The sequence below is a fragment of the Alosa sapidissima genome, chromosome 10, assembly GCF_018492685.1.
Source record: "Alosa sapidissima isolate fAloSap1 chromosome 10, fAloSap1.pri, whole genome shotgun sequence".
In the NCBI taxonomy this organism is placed as follows: Eukaryota; Metazoa; Chordata; class Actinopteri; order Clupeiformes; family Clupeidae; genus Alosa; species Alosa sapidissima.
Genome location: NC_055966.1, coordinates 9,433,279 through 9,451,915, shown reverse-complemented (window position 1 = coordinate 9,451,915; position 18,637 = coordinate 9,433,279). Strand labels below are relative to the sequence as shown.

Genomic DNA, 18,637 nt, shown 5'->3' with positions numbered 1-18,637 from the left:
AATGATCTCTCAGCCAATCTTTGATTGTTCACAATTGGTCTGTAAATGTGCTCATACTAAACCAATCTTCTGTTTCTCAAACGGGCTAAAGTGTAATGGTTTGTCTTAATCTAAGATTAAGAATTACATTCAAGTCGATAAACTCTTGAGATTATTCAAATCGGCACTGGTACACTGTAATCGCACCGAGGTGCCACTGTATAATCCTGATCACTGGCTCTGCATGACCCAGCCTTCCCCAGTCATACCCCCCCCCCCCCCCCTCCTCACAAAACCTCAAAACAAAACAAAACACACAGACAGACATAAACACACACACACTCATATTGTACAAATACACACATACACGTGTAAATAAGCATATTAATGGCCTAGGATGATGAAACTTCGCAGCCACAATCATTAAAATATTAATCGCAGATTAACGTTCCTAATACGAAATGGATTTCCATTTCAGAAATAAATATAACAATGGCTCCCCCACTCCCTTTATTTGCGGAAGCATCCTGGCAAGCCTGAAATCAGCGACAGGTTTTAGAAGGAAAGAAAGACGGGTTAACGATAGAACTATAATCCTTGTCAATGCACTTTATAAAGCCACCTTCTCTTTAAAATGTGTGACTAATGTGCACAAATCTCTGGCTTTAAAAAGCTGTCAGCCGAGATGGCTGGAGTTGTTGTTTCACCATTCATTGCCCCGAACGTAATAAAACAGCTTGTTTGTTCCTTGCTTATGCCCCCCCCCCCCCCCCTCTTTCTCTCTCATCTCTTCCTCCGAGTGAACATACCTTGAGGTCTTGTATAGGGTTTCCCTTTTCAAGCTCTGCTTCGCCGAGCCTCTGCGTGCTTCGTGGAGCCGTAATGACATTAAACGCGAACACTTAAAGGGCTTTCGGCGAGAGCAGCATTGTCTGTCTGTGAAGGCTTCCAGAAAGGGCTTTTATTATGTTGTGGATTTAATGCCAGTGTGTGTTACCTGATAACATTAAGGCAGAGAAGGCAGGGATATTCCCAGACTGGCAAAGCTTCAAGAATATTGACCACCAACAGGATTGCAGCTGATGCCGGGCATGAATATACATGGGCTCGGAAACGGCCTGATTACTGCTATTACAGAATTATATCCAGGGAGGTGCAATTCATTAGCTTTCATTTCTCTTTATCTAGCTTTTGAGTACAAGGCTACCTTAACGGTGCAGGCCTAGATAAATGTTGTTTATTCCCCCCTCCAGATGGGGGATGCGCTCAATAGGCAGTTGGGCCTGCTGCTGCTGAAATGCAGACCTCTGGTGAAATTCCCATGCTGCATGTACATTCCAATAATAAAAGGGGGGAGTGATAAGGCATTAGCGATTAAGCCGTCAGGAGCAGTTTTGATGTGACTTTTCCAAAACACACACACAAAACTTTACTTGGGTCATGTTGATTTTGTAAATTTGTTCAGGTGCAGTATATATAAATATGAATGCATTTGTTGTTGGTGGAGCCATGACAGTTGAGTACGCTTTTGGGAAATGAAGTAAATCAAACCTATAAAATGAAGTTTACTTCCAGCTGAATTGATAAGTCGGTAAATCTATGTGAAAAAATAGTAATTTCCACTGGTGTATTTGAGGTAGAAATAATGACAGTGTTTCGCTGCTGTTTGATTATCCTTAGCAAATCCCAGTGCCAAATTTGCTGTGCAGGTGTTGCACATGGAATAATTTGGGAGTGTAATGAGGATAAGGTGTTGGTATTGTACTGTACTTAACGGCTTGGTGTCTCAGTCACTCAAAAGCTCCTGTGATGGATGCACAGGAACGGAGAAGCATCTTCCTCAGCTTCCTGCTGAACAGGGTTTCCATGGCTGGGAAAAACTTTTAGCACTTTGTCGAGACCTATAGTGGTGCTTGTCAGAATCAGATGCAGGACTGTTTAGATAAATCTAGTAGTGTGTATGAATGAACCATGGCTTCATTACGAATATTGGATTGGATTTATATTATTTATGTTGGATTAAGAAATGTTAAATATAGCATATACTCTCTGGGGCAGCAAGGTGGGATGATGATTTGGCACACGATGCAATTTGAGACGGTGAAGATTCAACAATTCAGTCTTAGTTATGCTTATACCACATCAGACCACAAATACAGAAAGGTGTCTGTTAAGATGGGTTGATGCAGTATTTATTTACAAAGAAATGACAGGTTTGTTTATGTAGCATCTTGGTATAGAGCAACAGCAACAGTGGTCAGAGATAATATCTACAGGAAAAATATCAAAACAAATGTTTTGACTGAACTGTTTGATCTTTTACGGTTTCCCCAAAGTGACAGCATGTGCTCACAATCTTTGGTATCAAACACGGCATACGGATTGTTTCCAGCAACAATTCCCTGATCTTCTGGTGCAAATGCAAATATTACCAGAATATGGTTAAGAGATAAAAAAAGACTTGTGTTAATGTTGTCGGTGGCATAGACTCAACAGGCAGGCGAATGTGTTGTCTGGAAATATCTCCACTCAGGCGCAAATTGTTGTGCTGCCTTGGGTGCTCTCTGCTCCGCCCCCCCCTTCTCTCTCTCTTTTTGGCAAGCACATTTGCTCCATCCAGACTGGGAAGACAATGGCTATTACCCAGCACACCTGGGTTCTCATCCGCACTATTCTCTTAATATCTTTTAAATCTCCACATAAGGTATGCCTTCCATAGGGCTTACGATGCCATTTGCTTTAATAAATTCTTTTGGCAGAGGTGGATGCAAGCTGCTTCTCCAGGCCTCTGGAGACTTGGGAGGGAACGAGAAGGGTGAGGCATCCTGAAATATGAGGATAAATAGTGGGTAATCCTCCAGGACCATGGCCTTGTAATCAACACTCCTCCAACTGGAAACATTTTCCAATTCTTTATCTTAATTTAACATTTTTCTACCTGCTAATTTTTTTGTGCAGCAGGCTAATTCACAGCAGAAGGCAGTGTCGAAGTTTGGCAAAAAAAGAAATGGAAAGGAAATAATAAAATAAAAAAAGCAAGGGTTTGGGGCTCAATAGAATTGAGAGCTTTTTAGAGGAATTAATGATGGTGAGTGTTGCGTCTCGAGAAGGCCATGGAGAGCTCATTGTGATGATACTAGTATGGCCTGTTATTCTGTACACCACTTCACACACCGCGAGGAAGCTAATCCTGTCTCGTTGTGTCTCGAGCGTTTCTGTGATTATGTGAGTAAACTGCACACACACTCATCAGTGAGTGCGGGATGGTCCCTCATTAATGTTAAAGCTCACTTGAACGAGAGGGTAATCACCAGCAAGGCAAGAACCAGAAAAGAAATATGAGAGATCCTGCTTTATGCTTTGTGCTGCTTTGTAGAGGAACATTTTCCTGAACATTTCATCTCTCACTGTTTATCAACCAGTGTCTACCACATGGAACTGCTGCACCTCTTTTCCCGTGTGAACAGGGAGACATATAGAGTGCAAGTGTCGGAAGGGTATGTTTCTTTTTTCTTTTTGTCTTTTATTTGTCCTTCTTTCACTTTTAGGAAACGATGTGCTCTATGGCTCGGGGCTTGCCTGGATCCTTGACACAGTGATGCACTTCTGTTGTGAGTCTGCTGCAGCAGCATATGAACTGTCACTTGTTACTTTAAATAATAGATTGCCTCCCCTAATTTCCTGCCTGATATTTTTGGCAGAGTGGAGAGACTTGCGGACAGGCAGCATCTGTCAGCTCCACAGTGGAAGCCAGAAATTTTCCACACACAAAATTTAGTGGAAAATAATACACTAGCAAGCTCAACTCTCCCAAGTTTGCTAACTTGTAGTGAATATCAGAGATCAGATTGAGACACAATTTGCAACACACACACACACACATACACATACACATACACATACACATACACATACACATACACACACAAAGTATTCCCTCACTTTTGAATAGGTGCAAATTAAAGTCAACATCATTTAAAAAGTTGTAGCTGATGGGCTCATCATTTATTTTCGACCTTTGAGACAATATTTGATTATTCTTTCTCATCTTCAAGTTTGCTCCATTGAATTTACCACATATTTCTGGGAGAAGCCATGTACTACTAATTCTAGTCTAGTGGTGTTTGAATATCATCTCCCCAAACTGCAACTAGCTCTTATCTTAACAATAGTATAATTGCTAGTTTATCCACTCTCTCAATAGCTAGACAAGGGAAAAGGCAGCAATAGATCTGAAAAAGCATAAGTGAATAAATTAGTAGACACCTGCATCCATCCCTCAGTCTCTGCATGTTATATGGAAACTAGCATTGCTTCTTGTTTTCCTCTGAAATTGTACCTAAACAGTGGCAAATGTAATGATGTCCTTTATAAACAGTATCTTCTCAATTCGGCTCTGTCATGCTTTTGAGATTTAATCTCAAAGTCATTACAGAGAAAAGTTAGTCTGTTTGTGTAACTTGGTAAACTTCCAAGTGGATATCTGTTTGATGCATTTGTATGAAAGTTTCAGCATCTGTCTGGAAGAGATACTTGCATGTTCCTGGAAACTTGCTTCCTTCTTAGTCAGTCCAGTCCAACGACCCCTCCTGGTGGAACCTGGGAGTGTGATCTTGCCCTGTTGGGTAGAGTGTGTGTGCGTACATGTGTGCGAGTGTGTGTGTGTGTGTGTGTGTGTTTGTGTGTGTATGTGTGTGTGTGTGATTTTCACACACCACAGCTCAGGGAAGGCAGCCACCCTGTGAGGCTCCCAGTGGCTTGGGGCCTTTGTCTCTTTCTCTCTCTCTCTCTCTCTCTCTCTCTCTCTCTCTCGCTCCCTCCCTCTTTCTCTCTCTCTCTCTCTCACACACTCCGTCTATCTCTCCTGATGAGGCCAGAATGAATTCCTCCACGTGTGTGTGAGTGCGAGCCATGTCGGGATAGCTTCAGACAAAGAAGGCGCTCTTGCCAGCAGCCTCCACATCCTTCCATCCCACCTAAAGCAACACATTTGTTCCCCTCTCTCCTTCCCCTCTCTGCCGCGCGCCACGACCGCTCGGGTGGCAGCCCAGCCGGCACAGGAGAGGCCCTCGGGAGACTGGAAAGTGAATAAAGAAAAGTGGCAGGGGAAAGGGAATAGAGGGAGAGAATAAGCATTTTTCATGCTTTTTTTTGCGAGCTCTTTTCTTTTTCCCCCCTTTTTCGCCATCTTTTTTCTTTCATTCAGTCTTCATCTCATTTCACTTCCAAAAATAATGCAGGCTTCCAAAAACAGAAGGGAAGGTTTGTAAGAAGCAACACACACACACAGATACTCACACACACACACTCACACACACACACACACACACACATTGAGACACAAATAGCGAGAGATAGAGAGAAAACGCTGGTTCGGGAAGGGTAGTGTGAGTACCTGATTCTTCTCTTGCCTTTTTTCCCCTCATCTCCCTTTAAAAATCAGCAAATCCATTTGCTAAACAGCTGCACCTCTGTACTGAACAGATAACAACCTGGGCCAGGCTGCTTTTGCAATGAGCTGAGGCTGATAGGGGCCCAAATCTCTGGCCCCCTTTTCCCTCCTTTTTTTTTCAGAAAATGCTAATGATGAAGGAACGTTCCCCAAGCCAAAAAAATGCTCTTGTAGATCTGTCAATTGCTATTTTGACAGATATTTGCTTGTAAGTACACACAACACTTGTTCCCCGTCTCTTATCTCATGCGCTGCAGAACACTGACCTACATTGCAACAAGCACAATATGATGCACTGAACATGTTCTGTTCGATATCATTTTTCATTTTCACCTTTAAAAAAAAAAAAAAAAGCACACACACACAGACAACACAGACGGAGCTAAATTAAATGGTAGAAAATCCAATAAACAGTATTTATATAAAATAAAGACCATGTCAATTTAAAGAGAGGAATCTTCCTCCCATCTAAAAGAATTGCATTGCTCGATTCAAGTGCCTGTGCATTGTTGTTTGTTGTTAGAGAAGAGTAAACATTGAAGATAAAGCTACAGCTGCTCTTTCTCTGTTTTCATGTTTTCGACTTTCTCTAAAGTAGGACAATAATGCAAGGAGTATAATTGGAATGTGTTTATGTGCAGGCCCACCCATGTGTATTTATATGTGTTTGTGTGTTTCCCTCCTTTTCGGTCGGTGACAGGCGTCTTTCTGCTCTTGTATAAATTGTGATGCACGTATAAATCATACTCATTCACACATGCACTTTGCAAGCTTGCAGTGCAAGTGTGTTTGTCTGACGTGTGTATAGGATGTTTGTCTGACGTGTGTATAGGATGTTTGTCTGACGTGTGTGTAGGATGTATCTTTTTTTTAATCACTGATGGATTTCTTTCATGCTGTGTTCAGAACACGGGATGTAATCAGCACCAGTCTGGTCAACTCTGCCAAACTCTTACAACATATATTTAACGATCACTTTTTTTGCAGTAAATAGAGGGGGTGGTGGGAGAAAAATTATCTGAAAAACATCAGCATATAAAGACCCTTTGCATAATGTAAAAATTATGTGAACCCAACAACTGCCTTGAGAAACAGGATATAGCGGAGTAAACATTTTGTTCTTGCAAACAGCTCGATGCCAATCAGCCATTAATGAGCCGCAGTCGAACACCACCGGCTGAGAGAAGTTAAACTGAGCTGAATTAAGGAGCAATATCATCCCTCATGCAGGTGCTCGCCGAACGAATAACTGCTTTAATTACTGTTATTCAATCATTCGCTTTTTCTCTCTCTCCATCTCCATCCCTCTCTCTCTCTCCTCACCCCATCTCCCTTGGTCTCTCCCTCCCTCCCTCCCTCCCTCTCTCTCTCTCTCTCTCTCTCTCTCTCTCTCTCTCTCTCTCTCTCTCTCTCTCTCTCTCTCTCTCAACAACGCTGCTGCTATCGCATTATCAGTTTTCTTGTCAATTTACAAACGCCCATCACGGCATAATAGGAGCATGCGTGGCAGCAGTACCCAACCATATGTGACCTAAAAACATTTCCTCAGCAAATGTGCATTGTTGAAAGAAGACATAGAGTGCAGGAGGGTGGGGGTGGGTACATAAAAATAAGCAAGGTGCTGCGCCCAAAGTGAGTCTTCAAACTCAATAGGTTGTTATCTTGGTTTGCATGATGGGGTGGAGGTGTTTGAAATGGCCTTTGATGGGGCGCATCTGTGCCTGATGGGTGCTCTCCATGCGCAGTGTCGGGGGGGGGGGGGGGGGGGGGGGAGTGGGAGTCTGCACCTGCTACTGTATTCAGCTCAACAATGGGGATTATTTTATTTATTTATTTTTTGTTGGAAGTTTTTTTCTCTCTCCCTCTCTCTCTCTAACCACTCTGTGTCACAAGAAAAGAACTTAAACTCTGTCGCCTCCAACAGGTTGAGGACAACTTTGCTGGGAGGAGGGGAGGGAGGGCAGAACGGTGCAACAATGAGATGCGCCCAAAAAGCCTTGTTTGCAGACCCCATGTCAGTGTTAGGGTGGTTTGCATGTTTGCTGCTCAGGGCGCATACAGGAAGTTTAAAATGCTTTCATCTTTCCTCTGGCCACAAGACCACACTCTTTTGAATGTTTTCTGTTGATTGAGGTATACAGGTGCTTGGAATGAAAAGATTTAATATATTAAGGCCTTGAAAACTTGAAATCTTAACACCTTTTTAGAGTACTGTCAATTCTTCTGATATGGCAAGTCCTACTTGTCTTACTAAAATTTGGACTGACCTTGACTTGTATCTGATCTATTCTGCATTTTCTACATAATATCACTACACAGAGATAAAAAAAATATATATATTTTAAATAAAGTTAAGCACTGCTATTGAGGTAATGTTGGATGAGGCAGTTTTAGTGTGTGTGTGTGTGTGTGTGTGTGTGTGTGTGTGTGTGTGTGTGTGTGTGTGTGTAAGAGAGAGTGTGTGTGTGTGTGTGTGTTAGGGTGGGGAGTGGGTGGGACTCCCGTAGCATAGAGGGTCAGACCTTGCATCACAAGGGCGGGGAGAGTTTCCCCAGCAGAGCGAGCGAGCAAGCCGAGTGTGATTGCAGTCGATTAACACAAAGCAAACGCAGTGATCTCCCCCAGTGACTGTATCTGCCTCTCTGGAGCCACCATGCTGACAAGCTCCAATCCCCAGGGAGCGCAAATAGAGACGTTACTACACCGAAGAGAAATGAGCCTCGTCAAACACTCATCTCCTGTTATATAACATCAGGCGGATGTATGCTGCCTCCTTCTCAGTGGATTTTTTTTTTTTGTTATCTTTGTGTAAACAAAAAAAAATATATGCTTAATTTTTATTCATGACTACAAAGGTACACGTTAGAAACATTGACATTGTGAATATTTATCCAAGTACATATTATTAAATCAATTTTGCTAGAAGAACTACCAGAACTTTAATAACTGTCTCACAGTTACAATTAATTTTGTGGTTTTGTTTTATATATGTATTTTATACATAACATCCTAATTGACTGTCATTGCCTGATGCTTGGCATTGGAGAGATAGTCTGTTGTAAATGAGACACTCTCTGAACTTCCCACCTCCCTTCCTATCTTGGCCTCCTGAGTATCGCCTGGCACGCTGCCTTTGACCCCCGGAGGCTCCGCGGGGTGGGTAGGGAGACGCCCCAGTGTTGCTGCCTTCCCCACGGCCTCAACAGGGCTAGGCCCCAGACAATAGCCAGCAAAGTCCCGATGGACCCCCGCACACTTTGTCTGCTTTGCCCTGACAAAATGAGATTCTGTTGCTGATGTCTTAACAATGTAGTTACACTGGCTCACACACACAAATACACACACACATGTATACGTGTGTGTGTGTGTGTGTGTGTGTGTGTGCATGCAGGCACACACACACACACACACACACACCTGCTCAGTGTGCACATATGTGTGATCCTCAAACAATGGCCACAGCAGGAGTTGCCACTACCATCCCCTCTTTCCTTTTGTTTGCTTGTCTTTACAAGGAGCATTTTCAACCCAGAATGGAAGCATTGTTTTGCCATTGTTCGACGTAAATTCAGAACATCTATTTGTTCCCTTCGCCATTGAACATTTTCTAAAACTCTGCATTTGTAGCAAGTGTTCTCCATTTTTGTCCAAGCAAATCCCCTTTGTTTAACCAGATTAAATGATTTTGAGAAAAAGGGAAAAAAATGTCACACAAAACAAGATCCTTGAAATCAGGTTAAAGGCTTTTAAAAAATCTTTTGACATGTAAGCTTTTGTAGCCCCATACAGTATTTAAAGTTTACAGTGATGCCAGTTCCCATGACATTTATTTATCCAGAAACTCAATTTTCGGTGTCTTCACATGTACTGTAAACAAAACCTTTCCACTACTGTGCTGTCAGTCGAGTGTGGTAGCATGTCATCTGACAGTGACAAAGCCCATTGTTCTTTGCTGCATGTGGTATTTATTCTTGTCATGTTCACAGGCATTTACAAGAGTGTAGTATTTCAATAATTAAGTGTGAGAGTACCTGCTAACTGCACTCACAACTTGCTGAGAGGACACCGCCTCAATGTCTCATATCTACAGGGGCTCGCGTTAAACATCATGATTAAACTGGAGTAATAGCTCCATTGCAGCTCACTGATGAGTCAGTGGTGTCAGGTTGTTCTCCGAACCCCCACCACCCATATTAAAGCTGAACAGTTAGCGAGAACCATTACTGTATTTGCAGACAACGCAAATGGCTTAGACTGAGCGACTTTAATTTAGCCAATCACCTTGGGTTCCGGAATCATGATGAGACACCCACGGCACCCAAGGAGAGATTTTCAAGATTTTTTTGAGTTTTTTTTTCTTTTCGAAAACACTTACTAAAATGAATAACCCAACACTTAATCAAACAAGTTGGCTCTTATTTTCACCTGCCGCCCTACCAAACATCAAAGGGATGTTGGGGATTTGTGTTAAAAATGAAAATAAGCTGTATAGGGGAGTGGAGGAGCAAGGTCCCCAGCTGACAGTATGCATGTTATCCAGCTGATAAGTGTTTATACACACTCAGCACTGCTCCTCCTGATATGAGGTTATGTTAGATTAATTAACAGGGAGCAGTGCAGGGGCGGTGCCCTCTCAGATCAAATCTGTGCCCCCTAGCGTGACCACCACATTGGCTATTACGATGGTTTGCATTTCGCTGCTATTTCACGTAGATATGGTCTTTCGTTAGTAAGGCTACATGTAGTGGCAGAAAACTCACATAGCCTCTCCTTGTCCCACTCTCACTCTCACATATGTAACCTGCTTTGTGTTGAACCTGCGCGATTCAGATCTGCACATGCCGGACTCAAACTCGTGAACAGCAGCACTTCGGATCGGGAGTTGAGCGTGCTGACAATCAAGCTAAAATCTCAGGCTACTAGCTTTCATGCCAGCAGCACTCTTGAGACGTCGGGGAGTGAGGTTTACCAATGTTCCACACGCACAGCTAAGCTTGCTGGCTTCTGTTACCCACACACACTTACACACACTCACACACACACACACATACGCACAACGGAGACACCCCTCTGTAGCCTAGGCTACTTGAATCAGAACAATCCAAGATTGTTGCAGCACAGAATGACAGTTCAGCTCGTTGTTCATAAAGGTTAGCATTATCAACACCACAGCGCATATTAAGTTTTAATAGGTTACTCATGCATGCAAATTGACTAGTTTGTTCTTATCACAGAGTCAATCGCAGAGATAAAATTTGTTAGAAAGGGAAAGTTATCAGCAGTTAACAACATGCATTTAAGAGACGCCCTCGCGGTTAACATTAGGCTATCAATTTTTTCGGCTTTTAAGCTTTTACTAGAGTTAATACACAGTGCAATCAATGCCTTAATACCGACCCAGACAACCTAATGCTAATGTGATGAACTGGGCAATGCAAAATTTGCTAACACAATGCAACACCATGCAACACGCAAGTACCAGCAGGTCAGCGCACAGACGATGAAGTTCTCAGTACAACATGAACATAGATGACAAGCTCTCATTTAAAGTCAACCTCCTTCATGTTTGTGTAGATGTTAAATAAAACAAATGACTAAATTACTCAACTGATTTCTGATAGGCCTACATTGCGCCGTGCAACGTATCAATAAACAAGCTAATACTGTAGGGCTGTAACGATATGTGAATCGAAACCGAAATCGCGACACTCATATCCACGATACTGTGATGTGGTGTGAAAAAGGCAGAACTGTGACACCCTTTCTAGTGTTTCACGCAGTGCTTTGCAGCTTACACTGCCGCATAAGCAACACACATCTCCCACTTTGCTTACCGGTAGCCTACGTTGTCCAAAAATAAATAAATAAATATTTTACTCTTGTTGCTTTCACTTTACCAAACAGTATAGACGTAAACCCCCTCTCCTTGCCCAGCTCTCTCTTGCTCTCCCTCTCTCTCACTCTCCCGCTCAATGAACACGCGCAACTCGGCCAACACAATCCAAATAAAACATTCACAATCGTGAAGGCAAGGACGCATAGAAGACGACTAGCTAAATTACAATTAAATCCGCTTAGCATCATTAGCATGCTGCACATATTTGTTTAAAACTATTGCATTCAAGTTGACTGATCATCTCAATACCTACGTTTCCCAAAAGGGCCTGTCCTAAAGAGAACAAGTATTAGGCCTACCTTGAAACTTAAACACACATGGGGAAACTGAACAGTCCAATCAGTAGACTATGATAAGCTAGCCAACTATGCTACTTTGTTTACAATATTTCCAGGCTTAAACCAGACAGCTGAATTAAAGAGGTAGAGTAATAAAAATAGTAGGCCTATCAGACATTCAGTGAAATCTTTTTATATCAGGATATAAAATAATACAGATATATTAAACTATATTTATATTGTAGTCCTCTGGTGTTCTAAGGTAGGCTATTAAAATGTTATTTTATAACACACAAAACACACACACACAAAAAAGAAAAATAGAGGTTTGAGGTTTGAGGTTTTTACCGTGGGTAAAAAATGTGATACAAACCGAACCGTGAGGTTGGTGTATCGTTACACCAACTGTGTGTTGTTATTAATTATTAACCATAGGAGAAAAAGGTCAAAAATACCATTTGTTGGCACAAAACACACCTTTCAGTCATTTTTATCCTCAAATTGACGTTTCATTTCAAAACTATACACCACTTCAACACATTATATTAACAATATAGAAAAGAAAACTGGAGCACACTGGGACATTCTGTAATGTGTTACAACTGTGAAGTTGAAGAAAGCAGAGAATTATCATAATCCTCATGTAAATGTAAATGGCATGTTGGGTATTTGAAATATGGTCCACATTTCCAATTAACATAAGTTTAGAAATATAGCTGACCTGGTTGAACTTATTTAGCAGAGGAAATACTTCAAATATGCCATCAAACCAAGTAACACCCTACCAATGAAACTCAAACATTTTGAACATCATAATTGCTTATATAGTTGTAAAACGTAAACACTAAAGCTTTCCATTAAAAAGTTTGGTAACACTTTATAATAACTACACACAATTAATCATTTATTAAGCCTTCGTTACTTATTAGTTAATGGTTTGTTCACCATTAGTAATTTCTTGTTCATACATAATTTATCATCAGTAAAGCATTTGTTCACACAATTATAAATGGTTTGTTCATAGTAAATAAGCCTATCCAAAAAACATGTTTGTAAGTACTTAATAAGTAATGAAACAAACACTTATAATGAAATCATTTTCTTATTATAAACCATGTATCCTCACCCTAACTAGTCATTAGTGCATGTGTATGTAACAACTGTTAAATAATGGAAATATTACTTAATCAAAAACATATTGCATAATTTATTAAGTATTAACTATAATGTATAAACGTATTTAAGATATAGACTTTTTTACTATGAACAAACTATTTATAACTGTGTGAACAAATGCTTTACTTGATGATAAATTAGAAATGACTAATGATGAACAAACCATTAACTAATAAGTAACAACGGCTTACTAAATTATGAATTCTGTGTAGTTATTATAAAGTGTTACCAAAAGTTTTGATATGATAATGTGCCTTACTTAACCAGTCTTATTGAAATGACGTTAACTCCAACTCAGAGAACAATAATAAATACAAATATATATAATATTATATAATATGTTACAATAGGGATTCCCAAACTGTGGTACGTGTACCACCGGTGGTATGTGAGCTTCCACTAGGGGGTACGCAAGATGAAAAGGGCAATGTGGGAAAGGTGTTAAAAATGATTTTTTTTTTTTTTAAATCTTAAGCTTATGTTCTTTTTGTTCTTTGTGTTTCATAATGTTGTTCTCCACACTGTTTTTTAGTGTGAGAACTCATAGACCAGTTGCACATTTTGATTTTGTTATTTGTCAGCATGTAGGGAGGCTAATAAACATGATGCCTGGAATACGTCAATAGAATGTGTTACGTTTTTATGTGTCGAATGGTGGGGTTACGCGAGCGGAGTCAGGATGGAGGTGATGGTAGGCTATGTGAGAAAAAAAGTTTGGGAACCGCTGTGTTACAATATAATAAATATTGTATGCAAATATTATACTGATGGCAAAAACTAAATTTCTTTCTGATATCCATTCCAAGTACTTTAACTTGGTGGAAATAATGCAATTATTTGTTGTAAAGAATGTGTTTAGATTTAGCCTTACACTACTGTCATTAGCTCTGAATTAAGACATGAAGCCATTGTGCTATTGACGATAAATCATGTCTGAAAGCACAAGCAAACAAACATATTTTGAATTATTCAGTCCTCAACCTTTCCTGCACTGTCTCCATTCTTCACTCACGCAATGCAGCCTGCCTACACTGCTTGACCAGCTGTGGCGAGAACCACAGGCTGCATCTTCTCTCATGATTGCTGTCAGCAGATTATGTTTTATAAAGTAGGCTAGGGCCTATTACTCTGCTTGAAGCCTTCAGGACATGTGCCTAATATGGTTACATTTCATTGTCACAGAGTCGCCCGCGATTGACCCGGATATTATCAAAATATTTTTGTTTGACTCGGAGGCAACTGCAACCATCCTCTTATTTTGTATCAGCCCCGCATGTCAATGTCAAAATAGCCTACTATTTACCTAGCAAAGGACAGCCCAACGCAGCTCACTTTGCCATGATTTGTGACACATTCCAACATCTTATTAACATTACTGTAATGTTCCAACTGTAATCAATTCACCTGTTGTTTCCAAGGTTAAGAGTAGTCATAGATCAGTAAGTGTAGTGCAGTGAGGTCCAGTCCCTGCTTTGCAAAGTGTTGGCAGGTGATGGGGTGCCACATTCTCAAAAGCTATAGAAGTTCCAAAACAGTCAGTTTTCGAAAATGGCAGCAGTCGTTTTTTTTCTTCACTTAACCATAAATGCATGAAATGTAAAGAAATCAAAACAAACCCAAATGAGAGAGGACCCAAAAGGAAGGCCCCACCAAGTGCAAGCAGAGACAGGAAGAGGGCAGAGAAATATCCCAAGATGGAGATCTTTTATCCTCACACCCATATGCAGTTGCCCCCAATAACAATGTCCTCCTACCCAGCTGGCCTGTAAATTGCTAAAATCAGCTGGTGTGGAAGAGGCTAGGCCTGAAATTCAGATTAGTAATGTAAACTACAGTGAAGTTATTGGTCTACAACTATCCAAAGATACTTTAGATTGTTAATAAACCATTATCAGACTGCTGCCCACATCACAATGAGCAATTCAAGATCAAACATGAATATGTTACATTCATACATTAATACATTTCACAGATAACTTTGGAATGAACTATACATCTTTTCTCTGACCTAGAGGAGGTGTTAAAGGCTGTATGGCAATTACCATAGTTAAACTGTCCAGTTTGGCGTGGGGGTCATTGGGAATCTAACCAATGATTCTTTGTGTGTCCACAGATCAGAGAGGGGTCCTCTGATAGGCTGATAGTTTGTCTCCCTGGCCAAACTTTTGGTTGATATTGTGGATCTTATGTGGACTCTGAAGTTACATCATATTATGTCAGGAGGACTAGCTGATAAGTGGTTCTTCCATTAGCATCCCCCAACTTTCCCATGTTGAGGAGTATGATCACAAATATGTGATTAGAACGTTCGCGAACCAAGAATTCCGCACTATGATGCGACAGTTACCCTCAGAGATTTCTCTCATGAACTGTATAGAGAAAACACTGAAACTATAGATTGTTCTAGAAGGACCCAGGAAAAGAATTTACTCCTCAACAGGTTAAAGCTAAGTGTTTTGTTATTTACTACATAATATTCACAGGCACGGTGGAGCAGCAGTAACATCATCGCCTGACAGGCAGTCAGCCTGGATTAGATTCCCAAATCTGCCATATTATTTTGGGCTGTAGGCACTGCTTTTGGTGGACTCAGGTACCCTCAAAAGAATGGCTTGAAACGCCTGCTCTACATCTTGCCATGTTTTGGCCAGTGAAGATGGCTGAATCTTTTGCAATAATGAAGTTACGGCATGAAATAATAGCTATCACACCCCTTCTGCTGCCAAAATTTTACTCTGTAGTCTCACTGCCTATATGGAAACCACCGATTGAGGACTGAAGGTTTTGAAGTGTTAATTAAAAAGCTGTAGAAGTGGCTCAATTATTGGTTGTGTCCAGTTGTTTGCTTCGTGTTGTGTCATGCAGTGGAGCACTTCAGGGAAGACGCATAAGAGATGTTCAACCCACATTGAACTTACTCATCTTACCACTGAGTTCGATGGTATGTTCTTTGACTCAGTAATAGCTTTAAGAGGTCATTCTGTTTGAGAGCAACCCATGCATGTAACCTTAGCTTTTCATAATTAATGAAACTTTGAAAATGATTTTTCTCTTAGTGTAAAATGAGCAAAAAAGGAAAGATAGTCTATGCTAAGACCTTACTACTTCTTTGACTTTCTGTCCTTCCATGCCAGATATATGAAAAGTAAAGGTCAATATGATTGCAATGATCCAATTTAGATATATAGATAGATAGATAGATAGATAGATATACTTTATTGATCCCTAAGGGAAATTCAAGGTCACAGTAGCATACAGACAACACACACACACATTCAATAACAGCAGAAAAAGTAATTAAAAGTATATAATATAAAAAACACAACTAAGCAATAAGGACTGTAGAAGATAAAGAATATACTAAATATACAAAATACAAATTATACTAAATAAAACTTAATCAAAATCAATTCTAAAAAAACGTATCCACATAGTGGGTAAATAATAAATCAGTTTATTATAATCAATTTATGTGATCACCACACAATTTGAAATTTAAAACATTCCTGAAATGTTTTGTGTCACTTTAAGTGGGGAACAGATATACTGGAGTGTCTTGAATAATTGAAGACATGCCAACTATAGACCCCCAGTAACAGTACTAAACACTGTGGTTATATGCATGAGAGACCAAACTTGGGAGTTGCCTCCAAGGTCTTATGTGGATCTGGGGCTGCACTGTATGTTTGGCGAGCATGCAGGAAAAATCAACCTAAAACGATACAGTTCTACAGTCAATCACATTGCCTAATGAACTGCCTTACATGTCAATCATGGGGGGAGATTGAAGGAGAGAAGACATAGTGAAAGTTTGGTTTTCTTGTTTTTTTTATGCAAAAAAGACAAAAATGAGCCAGTAATGAGTTCCAAATGTTTACTATGGAAACCCCAGGGGGGAGACTCTTCACTAAATAAATTCATACATTTAGAAAATGTTTCTGTAATGGACAGCCCATGATTTACAAACTGAATTTTAAAACATGGACCCATATGTTAATGTTCCTTAATGCAGGAAGTTTAAAGGAGAGAGATTTGTTTGAAGAGAAGGATACATAATAATGTGGAAATGAAGGATCCGGTTTGCAGCAGCAAATTGGGTGAAAACCACATCGGAACAAGCAGGCATATGTGAACAGCCTGTACATCACTCTTTTAAGAAAATCTCTGTTGGTACCAGAAGTCATGAGAGCCACTTGCTTACATTAATTAGTGCGAAGCCCATTACAATGTCCACAAATTCAAACTGCTATGACTTACACTGTTTTTTTTTTTAAATGGTACTACACAAAATGAAGGAAAAACTTTATCTGTGCAGAATTATAATACAATATACAGAATACAGAATTGAAAAATTCTGTATATATGTGCTTCATTTTGTGTTATTTTGGCTTTTTTCATTAGTACAACTGAGGTTAAATTTTCAGATGTGTTCATACCGTTCAAGATGTGCTCTTAAAACTCTAGTATGGCTCTGGGAAATAACATTTTCAATTTAGACATGCCCAACCTGGTATGTACCATTGCCAGCTTTGCCTGTTTGCCCCATGAGGCATTTTGTGTCACTGTTTTTGCCAATTTCTTTTAGTGTGTGTATTATGAGAGTGATGGGTTTAGATTCCTCTCAAAATGTTAAAAACACTTTTTATTTTAACTATGTTGAACTATGCCCATGGAGTAGTTGTGGTGGTGCTTTAGAGGACTGAATGTAGGAAAGGGAGGAATGTCTCAATCCAAGGCGACCAATGGCAGTTTTTAATTGAGGTACATGTACTGTACTCTAGGAGGAGAGCTAATACTTGACACTGCCACATGCCAATAGGTTGTAAGACAATGTGGTAGAAACATGGAATCCAAAAAATAAGCCTTTTTATCTTTTTTTAACATTTTTATGAAAAATGACGTGTCCACAATTATTCATACCCTTTTAAAATAATCACTGGAAACATCTTTATTTGCAATCAAAGCTCTCAAAATCGTTCTTATAATACGTGCCAAGCTGCTCCATGTCTCCACAATGATTGTAGACCGCACCTTTTTAGCGGCAATCCGGGTTTTTAGGCAGGAACGATTATTTGCCATCACTCTGGCCTTGTACTCACTTTTTTGACGGATTGAGGTCTGGACTCTGGCTGTGCCACTCTAAAATATGACATTGTTCTCTGTTAATCATTTCTTGACTTGTTTGGCTGTAACCAAAACATTGGACCATTAAACCACACTGGCATTGTGTGGTTTAATGGTCCAATGATGCCTATAAGGGCAGGTCTCTTGGCACACTACCTGATCTTTTCCTCCAGAATCTCAGTGTAGCCTCTTGTTTTAGTGTTACCGTTTACTTTGAGAAGGTCACCAGGTCCCCCTGGTTGAAAAACATCCCAAAAGAATACTTTATTAACCCCCACAATTGAAATGGACATGGTGTCATTGGAATTTAATGCTTCTTTTTTATGCCAATCTCAGGCCATGTCCCTGGGTCAAAAAAAAAAATCTGTGAAAGCTAAATTCTTGGTCCAGGTGTGCCCTTATAAAGGTTTAGCTGAGTTGTGCATGTTTGGAGAAGGGTGATCCATGATCAGCATCCAAGATGACCAAGTAATCCATTTTTAAATGGAGTGAACATTTCAACCACCAAAACACCATCCAAAATGGAATAGCTATAGAAATGTGTTAGTTTTGGGTGTTTTTCAGACAATGGGACCTGGTGAACTTCTCAGAGTAAACGGTAACACTAAAACAAGGGGCAAATTAAGAATTTTGGAGGAGAAGATCAGGCTGTCTGCCGAGAGACCTGCCCAAATAGGCGGCATTGGACCATTAAACCACACAATGATCCAATGGTTAACCAATAACAATACC

The 18,637-nt window shown here is 40.2% G+C and overlaps 1 long non-coding RNA gene across 3 annotated transcripts in view; it reads left to right on the top strand.

Moving 5' to 3' along the window:
* LOC121721505 overlaps positions 1-18,637 on the top strand; it is a 119,544-nt gene that overhangs the window by 24,751 nt on the left and 76,156 nt on the right. Inside the window, exon 3 of one of the 3 annotated variants that reach the window (XR_006034858.1) lies at positions 3,528-3,925. The exons of the other annotated variants lie outside the window; for them this stretch is intronic. This is a non-coding gene — a long non-coding RNA (uncharacterized LOC121721505). Of the gene's footprint in view, positions 1-3,527; positions 3,926-18,637 lie in introns of those variants that run through there. 3 annotated transcript variants of the gene reach the window in all.